The following is a 15,700-nucleotide window of genomic DNA, read 5'->3' as shown; positions in this document are numbered from 1 at the left end:
AACATTTTCATCCAGGCATGCCAACTTCATCACTACAGGAATACGTGAAATCCTCAACAACCATTTTATGAATACAACAACCCGACAATGGATCAAGAAATACTCCATCAGTAAACCAACCTTCTCTTCGAAAGTATGATAATCTTTATGATCAAGCAGTTGTTCGAAAGACTGCAAACTAGGTTCTAAACTACTACTAGAATCTGCATGTTCAACAGAACAATCAGTAGTAGTTATAGTTGAGGTCTTCACCTTGGGAACAAATTTTGTAGCCTGTTTACAAGTATATTTGCATTTAGACCAACTTTTGCCAGTTTGAAACGAAGCATTTGGGAAACGAATATAGTTTGGATTTGCAAGATTTAGGGTTTGAAACCTGATTAGGGTGGAATAGGAAGCCAACTGAGGATTTGTAGTCGAAACCATAAAACTGGCATTTAGTTCCATCCCGCTAATGTTGTTTATGTTCTCCACGGACTAATATTTTAATACTAGGCAATTCTTATTGCTTTAACTAGTGTGGATTGAATCATAAGAGGGGTAGAATCCTAAGTTCGGAAGGGTTTTTGCAGTGTGTTACTGAGTGGGGTTTAATAATGGTAACAATTCATGTTATGGAAATCTTTCTTGTAAAGTTGCAGTAATGGTAATCGAATAGTTAAACGTACCCAAAGATTTATATTTGATTCTGTGGACAGTAAAGGCACCGGACCTGTAATTATAATGGCAGCATATATTACCTCTGATGTAGTATTGCATTTGGGAACCTCTATGTTCCAACAGAATAATTTGATGGTATCACTCAATCATTCAACACATTAACTTGTGTCCTGAAATTTACTAAGTATTGCATTTCTATCATAATTTCTTTATGGCTTGAACCAAGATAAGGTCTGTTGTAGACCTGGTCCATCGTGCTTGTGAGATCGTCCATGGATGGACAGGGTCCGTATGAGAAAAAAGCTCAGCAAGAAGATACTTTTAGGTTGCAGCCCTTGAATTGTGTGGGTAGTCGAATTCTAAAAGAAAGGCAGCAGTTCCATCAGTCACTGCTGCATTCATTCCTGAGCTTCTTTATTTACTTAATTCCAGATGAAATGTACCTTAAAATCCTCTGTAAAACCTCTGTTTATGTATGATCTAGCTAAAGCAATTTTTTCTAATCATAATTTAGGAGGTAAAGACGCCCTTTGGTTAAGGTGTTGTTTCTTAAGTGACATGGTTCAAAGTCTCGGCTGAGTCCAAGATGATCCGGCCGAGTCGTCACCGTCTCAGGAGGGCCCAAGACAATACTGGGACGATACGATTCCGAGATATTTGACTCGCCGAGACGTCACCGTGAAGGATTGAAACGATCGAATCACACCGAATCACTCAGAGTCATCCCGAGTCAACTCGAATTTTTATTATTTTTACTAATTTTTTAATTATTTTTGTTTATCATATTTTTTACAATTTTTAGAATATTAAATATTTCAAAAATTCCCGTCTCACCGAAACCGCGATCGATATGCCGAGACTGACGAGGAATGGTCCAAGCCGTGACCGCAACCGCGACTGTGACTTTGAACCATGGCTGCCAGGCATCAGCAAGTCAGTAGAATTTGCAGATTGTACTTCAGTTCATTTGGATGTAGAGTATCAGTTCATATCATTAGGAGTATAGTTTCATAGCTTGCAAATTTCCAACGAAGATCATTAGGAGTATAGTTTCAATGGATGGAAGTCTTTAACTTTTCCCCAAAGAAAGACTTGGATGCATAATCAAAGAACTTAGAAAACCAAAAGGAAAGCAGGGAATTCATCTTTTAACAAACTTTACACTATACATACCCCGGCAAAGTAATAGCACTTATCATGGGATTCAGAAAACTAAGATGAGCCAATTGCCTAGCAATGGAAATCATGGGACTCAGAAAACTAAGATGAGAAGTAATATTATTTACCTCCTTCTGATTCTATGGAAATGGAATTAGATGGCTGTATGAAGTCTCATGAAAGTAGTGAACCTTACTCTCCTTACCACACCAAAGGAAACTTGTATTGCTACTCGTCTACTCCTTATTGTAATTGGGAGCACTTTATTAACTTCCCAAGTTCTAAGTCAGTCCAATCAGAATTTACTGCATCCCGAGTAAAACAAGCTTGTCATCTCAGTTGAGCTCTACCGCATTTTGAAGATGCCCTATAAAACAACAAGGTAATTTTCTTGAAAAGCTTGCTGTTTTTTAAAAGGACTACTCAAGCCTCTCTAGTTATAGTCAGAAATTGATGTTTTGAGTTACACTTAGGATAAAAATCATACCGGAAAGAAAAGTCAGTTCCATTACTTGCGGCAAACTTTCTCTTCTGCTTATGCTAGTTTAGTAACTCCAGGAAAATGGGCTAAGGGGCCATATAGAAGCACAGGATATGAAATCTGAACAACCCTTATGATTGAGTAGAAACAGAAACCCATGTCTCTCATACCTTCAGTACTTCTCTGACGGCCTTGAGCAGCATTGTAACGAATTAAACTGTAACTAAAGGATGAATAAGGGTATAGACTAAATCAGGTTGACCTTTGGATTGTCAGTAAAATCACTTCATTTATACTTTAATTCTGTGTTATGAAAGTAGCAAAAATGTGATATGCTACTGTCAGGTTTGTTTCTAAAGTATCATGATTTTGATGGGTGACTGAAGTGGACATGACAATTTTCTTGCGAACTGTAAAAACAAATCTCTGCAGAATTTATTTTGGTCAAGGTTATTCTTGTGCAAAAATACTAGGCCTAGGATTGAAAGTCTCTCCAATTGATTCCTAGCAGTAGATAAGTTCAAGTCGACCTAGCAGCTATACATACATATAGCTTTGTGCTTTAGCTGCTCCAGTTGAAGCATGAATGCAGTTCCAGGGTCATGCAGTAAATTTACACAACTGAAATTCAGTGAAGTTCTTATCTCTAAGCCAAGGTTACATTGTAAGTTCTGGATGCTGATGATCAATCTACTCTAGTACTCTCGCATACAATCATGGCTCAAAGGTATGTTTTAAAACTCAGACCGGACCGGGCGGGGCGGTCGAATTGGGAACCAGCCAAGTGTCCAGTCTGAGTTACTCTAAAAATTCAGTCAAACTCAGAAAACTCGATTGTTCTAATTTCTTTATATTTTCTTGTTAAATATATTTGAAACATCAAATATATATGAATATACTTTTATTAATATTAACATGCTTTTAGGTATTTACATACAATATTTTAATTTTTAAATTATTTTTATTTATGACGTCATCTGGTTCAACCCCAATCGAATCCGATCAGATCCATTGATCCTTGACCCCTTAGCTCGACTGAGTCGATACTTGGATCGAGTCTGAAAACATAGGTTCAAAGTCACGATCGCAGTTGGGAACGTTCCACGTCGGTCTTGGTATATCGGTCGCGGTTTCAGTGAGACGCAAATTTTGAAGCATTTAATATTCTAAAAATTGTTAATAATATAAAAAAGTATGCAAAAAAAATAAAAAATAAAAAATAGCAAAAGAAAATTTGTAAAATGTACTATTTTATACATATGAAATACAATAAGTACTTTTAATCATTTAATACAATGGCATCACAAACAAAATTAAAATAACACAAACCACAATTTTAAAACTAATAATTGCAAAGTAATATTAACCATTAACAATACAAAATAAGAATTTATTTATAGCCTAAAGTTGGAATAATTTCGCAATCTCCTATCAAAAACAAAAAGAAATCATATTAAATAAAAGGCAAATATGTAAAAAATATATTATTACTTTATATTTTTGTACCTGTTAATATCAAGTAGAATAACGATGTGGTTCAAAATTACCTTCATTTCTAGATGAACGGTAAAATAGATGTGGAAGTGGCATAGGACCTTGAGTAGATAGTGTATAAGAGCTATCTGGTGTATTTATTGGATGTAAAGATTGACTAGATGTTTCATAATCATTAGACGGAAGAACTTATGAATTACTAAATATGATGGTAGCATCCAAACCCTCGATAGTTAACACTATCGCTACTACTATATGATGCAGTAGAATCATGACCATAAAATCCAATGCTATTGGAATCAAAAGAAGAACCGTCATGAGATTTATCTATTTCTTTTTCATAGTATTCACTACTATGAATGCTAGTAGACCTTTCGACCTATCCAGATCCACCAAATGACCCATATTCACTGTAATAGTCAGGGGTGATTCCATATGATTGATCGTAACCATATCCAAATTGACTAGTGCTCCAGTTTTGGATAGATTCATACTCATAGGTTGGGTGTATATCTAAATTTTGCATCTGCTTATCGACTTTTCTCTATCTTTGTGGCGCTGAACAGTGGGAGAAAGTATCCTCACTCGAAAATTGAGTTAAATTATTGAGGAATTGACGTTATGCTTCTATGTCAGAACGATAGTCACGATTAGTATCTTGAGTGGCATAATAATTGTCTTGTCCTTGAACCTATAATATACCTCCTATTTGCAGTGTTTTGAAAATCGGATCGGACCAGCCGGTTCGATCGGTTGAACCACGAACCGGCCATGGCACCGGTCCGGTTCTATGCTTGGGTTGACTTTGCCAGAAAACCAGTCAAACCGGTCAAAACCATGAAAACCGTTAAACCGGTTTTCGAGTTCCCTTCCTTTTTTTAAATGTTTGCAAAATGTTTCTATCAAGATTCGAATTCAAGACTTTTGCAATAGAAGACCAATGTAGTAATCATTGCACCATCACATCTTATTTGCCTTTTTTGATAACTTATTTATATAAAACAAACATCTATATTTCATTTTTTTATTTTTTTTACAAAATCTCATTCTCTCATGACTCTTTCTTTCTAATCTTCAACTCTCTCATTCTCTCTCATCTTTTCTTTCGTCAATCCCTTTTTAATCAAACCTATTTAGTTTTAATTTATTGATGTTTTCTTCTATCTTTTAATTTTGTTTTTGTCCATTAAATTGAAAAAAGTTAAAAAAGAATTATTTTTCTTTAACCCAAATTATTTAATGCCACAACTACTCACTTTTATCTCATTTTTTGTTTTCTTATCAAGTTTGCATTTCTATTTTCGATTCGCTTGACTTCTTTCGAACTCCAAACTTCCTTTTTTTAAATTATAATCTTTAAATCTCAAAGACGTAAATTAAAATTTAAGTTCACAATGTCAAATTCTCATAGACGTGAATTTTGTATAATTTCAAAATATTGTGATATTTTTGGGTTGGATTTAAGATTTTTTTGGTATATATAATTGAAATTGAGATGAAATTTATTTGTTTTAACTTATAATTTAAAATTTTTATTTTTGAAAATCCAAATTATTCAAAAATAATGAACTTTTCATCATATAAAGTTTTAAATTAGTCCATTGCATGTCTTATTTTATGCATATATATGTTTATCTAAATTATTTTTTAAAAAATTCATTGAACCGAGGTTGAACCGGTCCGACCGGTTGAACCTCGACCCTTTCACCTCACTGGTTCAATTGACGGTCCGAGTTTTAAAATATTGCCTATTTGTTGGCAATCTTGATTGTAACCACCACTGCGTTTCAAAGAATTGTCCCCTCCATCTCCATTGTCACCACTGTCATCATCATCATTACACTGTCGCTTTTATTCGAAGATGATGAAACAGTATGCTTACTGGTTTGTTTAGTCTTACTTTTCTGCTTCGTATTTGTTGAACCAATTCAGATTATCTTCAAGCAATGTGGGTTGTTCATTTTCTGTTATCCAATCATCCAATATATCATCTTGATGAAAAAATGTAATTTAAGTCAATTGGGTCGTAGAAATCATCAGTTGGGTTTGTTTAGATACCTCATTTTTTCCAAATAATATTTCGTTTGCATCATAAACACATTTTCCAACCTATCTTTTTATATTCCCAATCACCTTTTTATCTCACATACATCACGTCACAAAAAAGTGCTACAGTAATTATTCTAAATAATATTTGAAATAACACTCTATCCAAACAGACCCAGCTAGTTGGTTGATGCATCAAAATTTTCACCTTTAATCGCATATTGTAATGCATAAAACTAATTTATGCAATTTTTTAACTGCCAAACAGTTACGTAGTTTTGTATGAATTAATGACCATATACTCTAATTTCGCTCACAACCAGAGATGTGTAGGTTTGACTCAATATTTTCACTGCAATTTTTTTAAGGTTTGGTGCATATTCACCGTAGTTAAACCACCATTCGTCTAAACAAACAAAGTAATAATAATAATAATAATAATAATAATAATTTATTATTATTATTATTTTAAGATTATAAAAATATTAAATTCATTAATATGATTTAAATATTTATATAAGTATGAATTAAGTGGAAATCTGGTAAATATTTCGATAATGCTCTTGCTGCAATAACACTTCCAAATCCTTCTTTTTTGTCTACAAAAATTTTGATCTACAAAAATAATATATACATAGGTGTTAAAATTTTATAATTTGTTCATGAATATAATCATTAATATAAATAAATAAAATAATCAAATGAATACCGTATTTATTGAATCAACTTGTGCATCTAAATTCGGCTCCAACTTTGCAATGATTTTTTTTAATCCTTTTCGAACATCATCCAGATTAAACACACAAGTTCCAGAATATTGAAGGATTGGGTTCAAAAGATATGCTAAATATAATAAAACCACAAAATTAGAAAATAAATAAATACATATATATTACATATTTAAATTGCATGTAATATTTAAATTACCTGTTGGATGTAAATCACAATGAAGTTGGTTGTACCATCTATTTTTGAATAGCCATTTTTGCTCTATCCTTTGCCTCATAAATAATTGGTAATATTGGTTTATTATCTTTATCAATAGTTTTTAAAACTTTGACCAGAGGCTCCATTATTGCACGCTCATTTCTAACATTTTTTCAAAATTTCTCTGACAATATCAACTCAGCTACTTAACACCTTCTGCTTTTCTCTTGGTAGTGTTATTGAACTTTGTCCATTTATTTGAGGTGCACATTTTTTTCAGTTCTGTAGAATGCCGAAGAAGACTTTCCATAGAAATGAATTCAGTTGCAAATCTAGTGATACTTGGGCGTAGCATTTCCCTTTTCCTTATATATATCTTCATCGGATTCACTATTTTGTTGCTGTTATATATAAAACTTGTTATCTTCTTCCCTTGAGTAATAGTTTCTTTTATATTATCTATCTTGACAATATCTTCCAACATCAAATCTATACAATGAGCAGCGCAAGATTACTAGAATAGATTTTTTTCTTTTTTTTCATCAATAGTTGTCTAGCTGCTTTCATACTAGATTCACTATCTGTCACAACTTGCACAACATTTTTTTCTCCCACAGCCTCTACTACCTTGTCTATTAACTTGAAAATATATTCAGCAATTTTCTTGACATTGGTACAATCAACTGAACTATGGTATATCATATACCTATCACAGTATACCATAAAATTTATTATTGGATGTTTTGTATGGATGCTCCACCCATCACACATAAGTGTACAATCAAAAGTTGAAAATTTATCATAAATATCTCCAAGATATTTCTCAAGCTCTTCAAATTTTTTGTCTAAATATTCATTTTCAATTTGATAAACTGAAGGGCTTTTAATACCAGAACCAGTTTTGACAATTTTATCAATCATCGATTGATAATAAGGATCGTCAGCTGCATGAAATGGTATAGCATTGAAATGAAAAAATTTTGAAATTGCCTTACCGACTCTTTTTATATTTTTCCCTGCAAACATTGATTTGACTGATTTTTGTTTCGAGAGAAACATATGTGAGTCAATTCTTCTGCTTGTCATTTCATCCGCTTGTCTGACACTAAAATTATGTGACAATCCTCTTTTATTTCCAAAAGTCGTTGGTTTTGAAGTGTCAGCACCCATATTTCCTAGAATTCACAATGTTTAACAAATAAAAAATGAATAAATAAATTACAACTTTATTTAATTATATTTAATAAAATGATATCAAATTTGTTATAATATTTTAGTTTACAAATAATACTTGACATAAACATAGAAGGTCAACTCTCAGATACTGAATGCCTTTGTTGTTTGTTTAAAAATTGCAAGTATTGGCTCTCTCTAATTGCTTGCTTCATCTGTTTTTTTTTTCAATGCCATCCTGTTTTCTTCATCAATTTCAAAAACGTTTTCGTCCTCCTCGTCGCCAACTATGTTGAAATTCTATATATATTTTTTTGTTGCAGAGAGTTTAATATTTCTTCTTTTTTCTTTTTTTATTGTAGCTCTTTGAACCTTAGCAGCCTTTAGATGCATTTTTATTACATCTGTAACTTCTTTTGGTGCCCTTGAACAAGTTTCAACTTGTCCTATGATATGATCGACATGTTCTTTCAACTTTGTAATGCCACCATGCATTACTTTTCTACAATAATTGTATCTCACAATTTTTCTATTCCCACCTATGGGTTTATCATGTTCCCAATCAATATCCTTGCTCGGCATTGTAATTGTTACACGTATCAATATAAATGATTATTTCATCACAAAATAATTAAAGATATGTGAAAAAAATACAACAAGTAGTTTAAGACATTTTATAATAGTAATAATTTATTTCTATTATATTAATAAGTTAAAAATCTTATCTATAATGTAAACCTACTATAATGATCGTTTGTTCATTTATTAGAAGAACTTCGAAATTTTAAATGTTTATTAAAATTATTACTGCATTTTAGAAAATTATTCAAATAGTTGGACCATTATGATTATAAGTATAATTAATTACTATTATAGCTAAAGTCAATAAACATGAAACTTCAACTAATAGTTATTTCGTAAAATTAATTATTAGCAAGAAATTTTATATTAAAAGATATAACAGTTATTTTAATATTTTCACCAAATATCAAATGAATTTGGACTAATTTGTTATGTACTTTGATTATATGTGCGATAAGTGTTAAACTTGTGTTTAGCCCAAAATAAATTCCAACAGCACAAATTAGCCAGATAAATCTAAATTTCTAAATTTTATTTTGGACACAATCATAATTAATCCAACCTTGACCCATTACATAAGGGCTATAATTAATCCAAATACGTTTCTAATTCATATCTACTAATGAGTATAGAAAAACTTAAAGAAATAAATTCATACCTGCTAACCAACGGAAAAAGTCCTTATTTCAATAAACATGAAACTTCTACTAATAGTTATTTCATAAAATTAATTACTAGCAAGAAATTTTATATTAAAAGATATAATAGTTATTTTATTATTTTCACTAAATATCAAATAAATTTGGACTAATTTATTATGTACTTTGAATTATATGAGAGATAAGTGTTAAACTTGTGTTTAGCCCAAAATAAATTCCAACAACACAAATTAGCCAGATAAATCTAAATTTCTAAATTTTATTTTGGACACAATCATAATTAATCCAACCTTGACCCGTTACATAAGGACTATAATTAATCCAAATGCGTTTCTAATTCATACCTACTAATGAGTATAGAAAAACTTAAAGAAATAAATTCATACCTGCTAACCAACGGGAAAAGTCCTTATTTCAAAAGAAAGACCAAGGGAGGGCAATGAAAGGGCCACTGCTGCAAGTATAGCTGACGACTAGCTATTTTCGATAGGAAAGAGAAGTTTGATCGGCAATCACAAATCCCAGTTCTCCGAGTTGATTCCTACTATTTTAGGTACTATCTCGCTTCCCTAAAAGTGTCCAAATAAGAAAAGAGATGAGAGAAAGTATCACCAAATTTCACCTCTCATTCACTGAAGCTTTGGGCATCTTGTCCTTTGCACCTCCTTCTCTCACTTTTTCTGTCACCTTGGATAGCTGTCGCTTTTAAAAGAAAAGTTGGAAGTGATAGCTTTTGAAAAAAAAAAAAAGCAAAGTGGTATATTAATGGTGTGTTCATGTATCAAGTACATATTTAGTAAGGTACATATACTTGATACATGAACGAAGTTGAAATAATATTACCGCATCTTCTCACATGATCAGTACTTTGGCAAATTTGTTTTTATTTCCTAATGAATGATTTCGATATTGACTTCTCCTTCTCGTGTGTTGTGACCTACTAGTAGTTGTTACTCGAAAGGCTTCGGGTTTCACTTTTTTAATCATTGTTTTCCTTTTCTTTTCTAAAGGTTTTTTGTTGGATTCAATTTAACTCGAGATGATTCGGAGTGACTCGGGTGTATCAACCATTCACGATGATATCTCGACCGATTTCTCGGTGAGTTAAATATCTCGAAATCGTATCGTCTCGGTATCGTATCAGAAGGGACCGAAACGGTGATGACTCGGCCGAGTCTTTGAACCATGCATACAATAGGAAAAGTAGCCAAGACTCTCTCTAAATCATTTCTGCAATTTGTGCTTAATTAGTCTAACTCTCTATGTGGTCCACAATCCTTTTACTTCCATCGATCACATGTTGGAATATGTGTTGTTTGATATATAGGTGAAAAATGGATGAAAAAGGAGATCCTTTAGAGGTCCCTGCACCAGAACCATACCAAAGTTACGGAAATTATGACACCTCATGTGCTCTTACATGACTAGTCTTTTGAAGCACCAATTTGTCAACATCCTCTCAACAGAAAAAAGCCAACGAATGGGTGTAATATGAGAAAATAGAGTACTAGCAAAATGTAATTTACTAAAAGGACAACTAGAGCTGAGGGGCGTAATGAGTGAGAATTAGAGTGGGTTGGGGGTAGACTCTTTAAAGGCTGTGGCCTAGCTTGGTCATTCGCTTACTTAGTAGGAGAGCAAGTAGAAATATGATACGAACTTGATCTAATAAGAACTTGTCTTGAAAAACCAAGTCGATTAGGCAGCGAAAAAATCTATTTTGACCAGATTATGAAACAATAACTATCTTACTATAGTTAAAGAGAACCCGTCTCTAGAAACCTAACTGATTGGTGATTGGATTGAAAAAAACAAGATGATTTGATTATCTTATCTTGAACACCACAAGTATTCAAAGTAAATACTTGATACAGTTTCTTGAACACCACAAGTACGCAATTTAATTTCTTGATACAATTCAAGAAGAAACTCACATTCCATCAAAGAACTTTCTAAAGGAAAAACAACTCACTTTTATTATTTCATTTCTCAAAATTGTCTTACAATAGAATAGAAGAAGGTTTTTTATAATTAAAACCTAAACTACCAAGACCAATCCAATTTGGAAATAATATAAGGCTCCTAATTTGACTTTGAAAAGACTAACAAAACATAAAATCCAACAAGAAAAGGAAACCCTAAATCTGGCCATACTTGAGACTTAACTTGGCCGATTATTTCACTACTAATTAATGACTAAATTAACATTAAAATACTGAAAAATAACATAACGAGTCAAGACTTAAACATTAACATAAATCCATCATTAAATGTGAAACCGTTTTAACTATGAATGGCTCCATCTGACTCTTCCACCATTTGAATATGATAAGCAAACTTTCAATCTTCATTCTCAAGACTTTCAATAACTTTCGGGATAATTTCTCAATTTTGGACACCACAAACTAGAAGACTTTACTTATGTTAGGCATGCCCATATCTAACAATTCTTGCTCATATCAAGACAAAATATGAAGAGTCATAGGACATTAAACAATAGAGATATTTTCTCAGCTCTTCTTTCATTTGCGAGAATCTACTTCATAGAGGAGTCTTCTTTCATAGGACATCAAATTTGGTCCCTATCTAGATTTTCGACTAGTTTTTTGTCGGAATCTTTCACTTGCCTTGCACGTGATCATTTTTGAAGTATAAAATTGTCAAATAAAATTTTACATAATCCGATCCATAGTCTCTCATATTTTACAAAATAATTTTTTTTTACATTTTTCACATTTCACAAAATAAATTTTTTTGTCTCTCACATTTCAGAAAATGAATTTTTCCATCTCTCATATTTTACAAAATAAAAATTTTCATCCTTCAATGATTATGTGTACGAATAACTTTTTTTTTTTAAATTCATGTATATATTTATTTGATTTCATCTGAACAGTACGAATAGCATGTAATATATCTCTATTTGATTTCACCTGAATATACTGTTTTGGTGAAATCAAATAGATATCTACATGAATTTTTTAAAATTATTAATTTTTCACTCATGTTCGTTTTCTTTTACTCAAAAATTGAAATAAAGAAGACATTGAATCCTAAACATTATCGAATGTTTATATTGGATGAAAAAAATATGATAAAAAGAAGTAAGTGATTGGCACTTTCAAATTTTAAAATAATTACAAGATAAGTAATTCAACTGTTGGTTTTAAAGGTAATGAGTAAAAATTTTAGATTTAAACTGCAATTTATTAACATGACTATAAATTTTGAGATAGAACCCATTAATTAGATGATCTTACTATACAACTTAATAAATGAATTATTATCAAAAGAGAAAAGGCCGTAAATATTGAATAGTGAAATCAAATAGATATATGCATGGGTTAAAAACAAAAACTATTCTTACATATGGTTAATGAGGAATGAAAAAATTAATTTGTGAAATGTGGGGGATGAAAAAATTCATTTTATGAAATATGAAGAACGAAATAATTCATTTTGTGAAATATGAGAAATTATGCACTGGATTATGTAAATAGCAATTTTGCCTTAAAAAATGATCATATGCAAGGCACGTGGTAGATTCTGACAAAAAATTAGTTGAAAACCTAAATAGGGATCAAATTTGATCAAAGTGAATTTGTAAGTAATGTAAAATTATACTTTCAAAAGTGGGGAACGAAAAAAAGTTATTTTACAAAATGTGATAGATTTTTTGAATGATTTTTTTTAAAAGAAAACTCTCGTTCATTTTATATGTACTAGCTTTTGCAAACTCTTTATGAATATTTTTTTAAGTGAAATATTTTGAATCCAAGACATCCTACTCATAATCTTTTCTACTTTACCATTCAACTCGACTCTTCCCCAACTCTCTATGAATACTTTATACTTGATTTTAAAAAACTATGAATTAGTTGATGAAAAGTTGGAGAAAGTTATTGTACAAAATGTGGAGAGAAGAAGCAGAAAGGGGAACTTACAAACTTAAGGTTTAGTTTCTTTTTTTCATTTTTTTCCTGAAGTGCAATAGTATCAGGGAGTAAAAATAATAAAATAGACATCAACATATTGGGAGTATTTCGATATCTATTATTTGAAAAAAAATTATTTATTTTGATTTTGTAGCATTTTTTTGTAATGTGAAATAAAAAAAATGATTAAAAAGATGAATAGATTAATTGAAAAATATGTTTATACACTAAAAATTACATTTATACATAATTTGTGTGAATGTGTAGATAAATTTCCAAGTTGCATCCAAAATTCCATTTGTATACACTTGGTACTATAAAGTTACTGACTTATTCCAATTACTCCTATTGTGCATGTGTTTTTAATTTAATTTTTTAAATTTTTTTATGGCGGCATGATGAACAAATATCTCCGTTTGGATTGCTTATTTTTTTAAAAATAAATTTTTCAAATGCAATGTTACAGTAATACACATTATGTGATGATCCCACCTCCCCCTAAGACGTACCCTAGGGTTTAGCGGATCACCTGCCTAACTCTCGTTAGGACTCGCTCACACACCTTAAGAGAATAACTTACAACCATAGAAAGTAAATGAAACAACAAATCTCAAACTTAGAATATACATAAATGCTTCAATTCAGCTCCAAGGCTTATACATGCCCAAATATATCAAAATATGAAAATTCAGGTACATTCAAGTTTAGTCGAGTACTAGCGCGAGTACAAGCGCAAAAATTTAAAAACTAGACTACGTTAGCCTGTACCAATCTTATGCCTTCGCTCATACCCCCTGTAAGAAAAACAAAAACTAATAGAGTGAGCTAAATCTTAGTGAGATTCCGAATAGCAAGTTGACTATTATTTAAAACTTGAACTCTTAAAATGAGCGAGTGTAAAAGTTCATAAAAGAAATAATAACACGACAAGTAATTATCATTTCAAAATATAAGGATACGAATGGTTCTTAAGAACCAAATTCCCGTTACTTCACCAGAGTTTGATCAAGTAGTAGTTGATACTTCGTCAACTTTCAAGTCAAGTACCCAGTTCCGTAGAGCACCACTTAATTACAATCTCCGTCCACTATTCAAACCCCCTACTGGGTCCAAAATCCTCAATAAACACGACTGGTAATATTCGAGCATACCAATTATTCGAGAAGATAACACTCCATTCGACAAAATAAGAGACCCAGGGTTCATTACCCAATCGACCAAACTCTTGCCGACTCGACTCGAGTAACTAGCCACAGAGTTTCTGAAATTCCAGAGAGTGCGCACATCAGACACAAGTATATCAAGTCAATTGCAACAAATAAACAAGCATATCTTACATTAGGGCAAGTGCGATAAAGTACACCCTTACTCGACCAAACCACGCAAATCTTATCCGATCACGTTGGTAAATAATTTAAATCAAGTATCAAATTCAATTATATATTTGGACGCACTCACTAAAGATTTAGTGCTTGTCAAAATCACGCTCAGGTACAACTCTTTGATTGGAATCTAAATTTGCGATAAAATATCATTTAAGAGTTTAAAATCTACTAGGGTTCGAAACATAGGAGTTTCGTTTCAAGAAAATCAAGTAAATGAAACTTGTTTAAATAGTAAGCATATGACTTATCAAACTCTAGAAAATTCATACTCGCTTTTTTAGTTTTGATAAAAAAGTGATTTATACTTTGGAAGTCGCATTTGGTTTGAAAAATCAAGAAAATCGTATTTTTAAGGGTTGTTACTTTTAACTCAAAAAAGTAACATCAAGCCATTAATCACTTAATCAATTCCATATCCTAGTTTAATAACATCATTTACTAGGTATACAACAATAATCAAAACTGAAAAATAAAAACCCTATCTAAACATTCTGTTACACCATTAAAAACTAAACAATCAACTATAGTAAGCCAAGACTAAAAGTTTCTATACCAAACTTAGCAAGATTAAGCAAGAAGAAAGAAAGTGTTAGCTTTATACCTTCCAAAAGCCTTTTGAAAGTAAAGAACCAACTACTAGCTCCCAAGATTTCTATCACACCAAGTTTTCTAAGCACCAAAGTGAAGGTTTAATCGGTTTAGTTTTTGTGATTCAACTCAAACAAGGCTAAATCAAGATGTAGTTGGCAGTTTCTTCCCTCTTGTTTTTCTTTCCAAGAATTTCGGCCAACATGAAGGAAAATGAAGAAAAATGAGCCAAAATGAAAGATTAGAAGAAAGGAAAATATCTTGGTCAACTTCCATGGATTGCCAACACTTGTCACTTTAAGATCATTTCTTTGTTTTTATTTTCTTTTCTTCCTTTTTCCTTAGTCAATAATGGTGGCTGACTTAAGGATTAATTTAGGGAGGTTTAGGTGAAATAAAAACAAGAAAATTAGAGTAAGAAAGTAGTGGTTAAATGATGTAGTCAATCGGCAAAAAACGGTGCACGTCGGTTCAAGTCTATTTTTTTTTAACTCTATTGTACTTCTGTTTTAACTTATTATTAGCACTTCTAATCACACACTTCTTCTTACATAATACTCACTCTTATCCACCAAATTTAGTACACATATCTCACTAAATAATCACATGACC

At 31.6% G+C, this 15,700-nt stretch overlaps 1 long non-coding RNA gene across 1 annotated transcript; it reads right to left on the bottom strand.

The window, feature by feature from the left end:
* Positions 1 to 13,723: 13,723 nt before the first annotated feature.
* On the bottom strand, positions 13,724 to 15,253 carry LOC140008038 (uncharacterized). The gene is made up of 2 exons (XR_011815453.1): positions 15,102 to 15,253; positions 13,724 to 14,376 (listed from the first exon to the last, which is right to left on the bottom strand). It is a non-coding gene; the product is annotated as an uncharacterized lncRNA (long non-coding RNA).
* Between the last annotated feature and the right edge of the window lie 447 nt (positions 15,254 to 15,700).

Source organism: Coffea arabica, chromosome 6c (assembly GCF_036785885.1).
Source record: "Coffea arabica cultivar ET-39 chromosome 6c, Coffea Arabica ET-39 HiFi, whole genome shotgun sequence".
NCBI lineage: Eukaryota > Viridiplantae > Streptophyta > Magnoliopsida > Gentianales > Rubiaceae > Coffea > Coffea arabica.
Note: the sequence above shows the minus strand (reverse complement) of the source record. Positions and strands in the feature narration are given on the sequence as shown.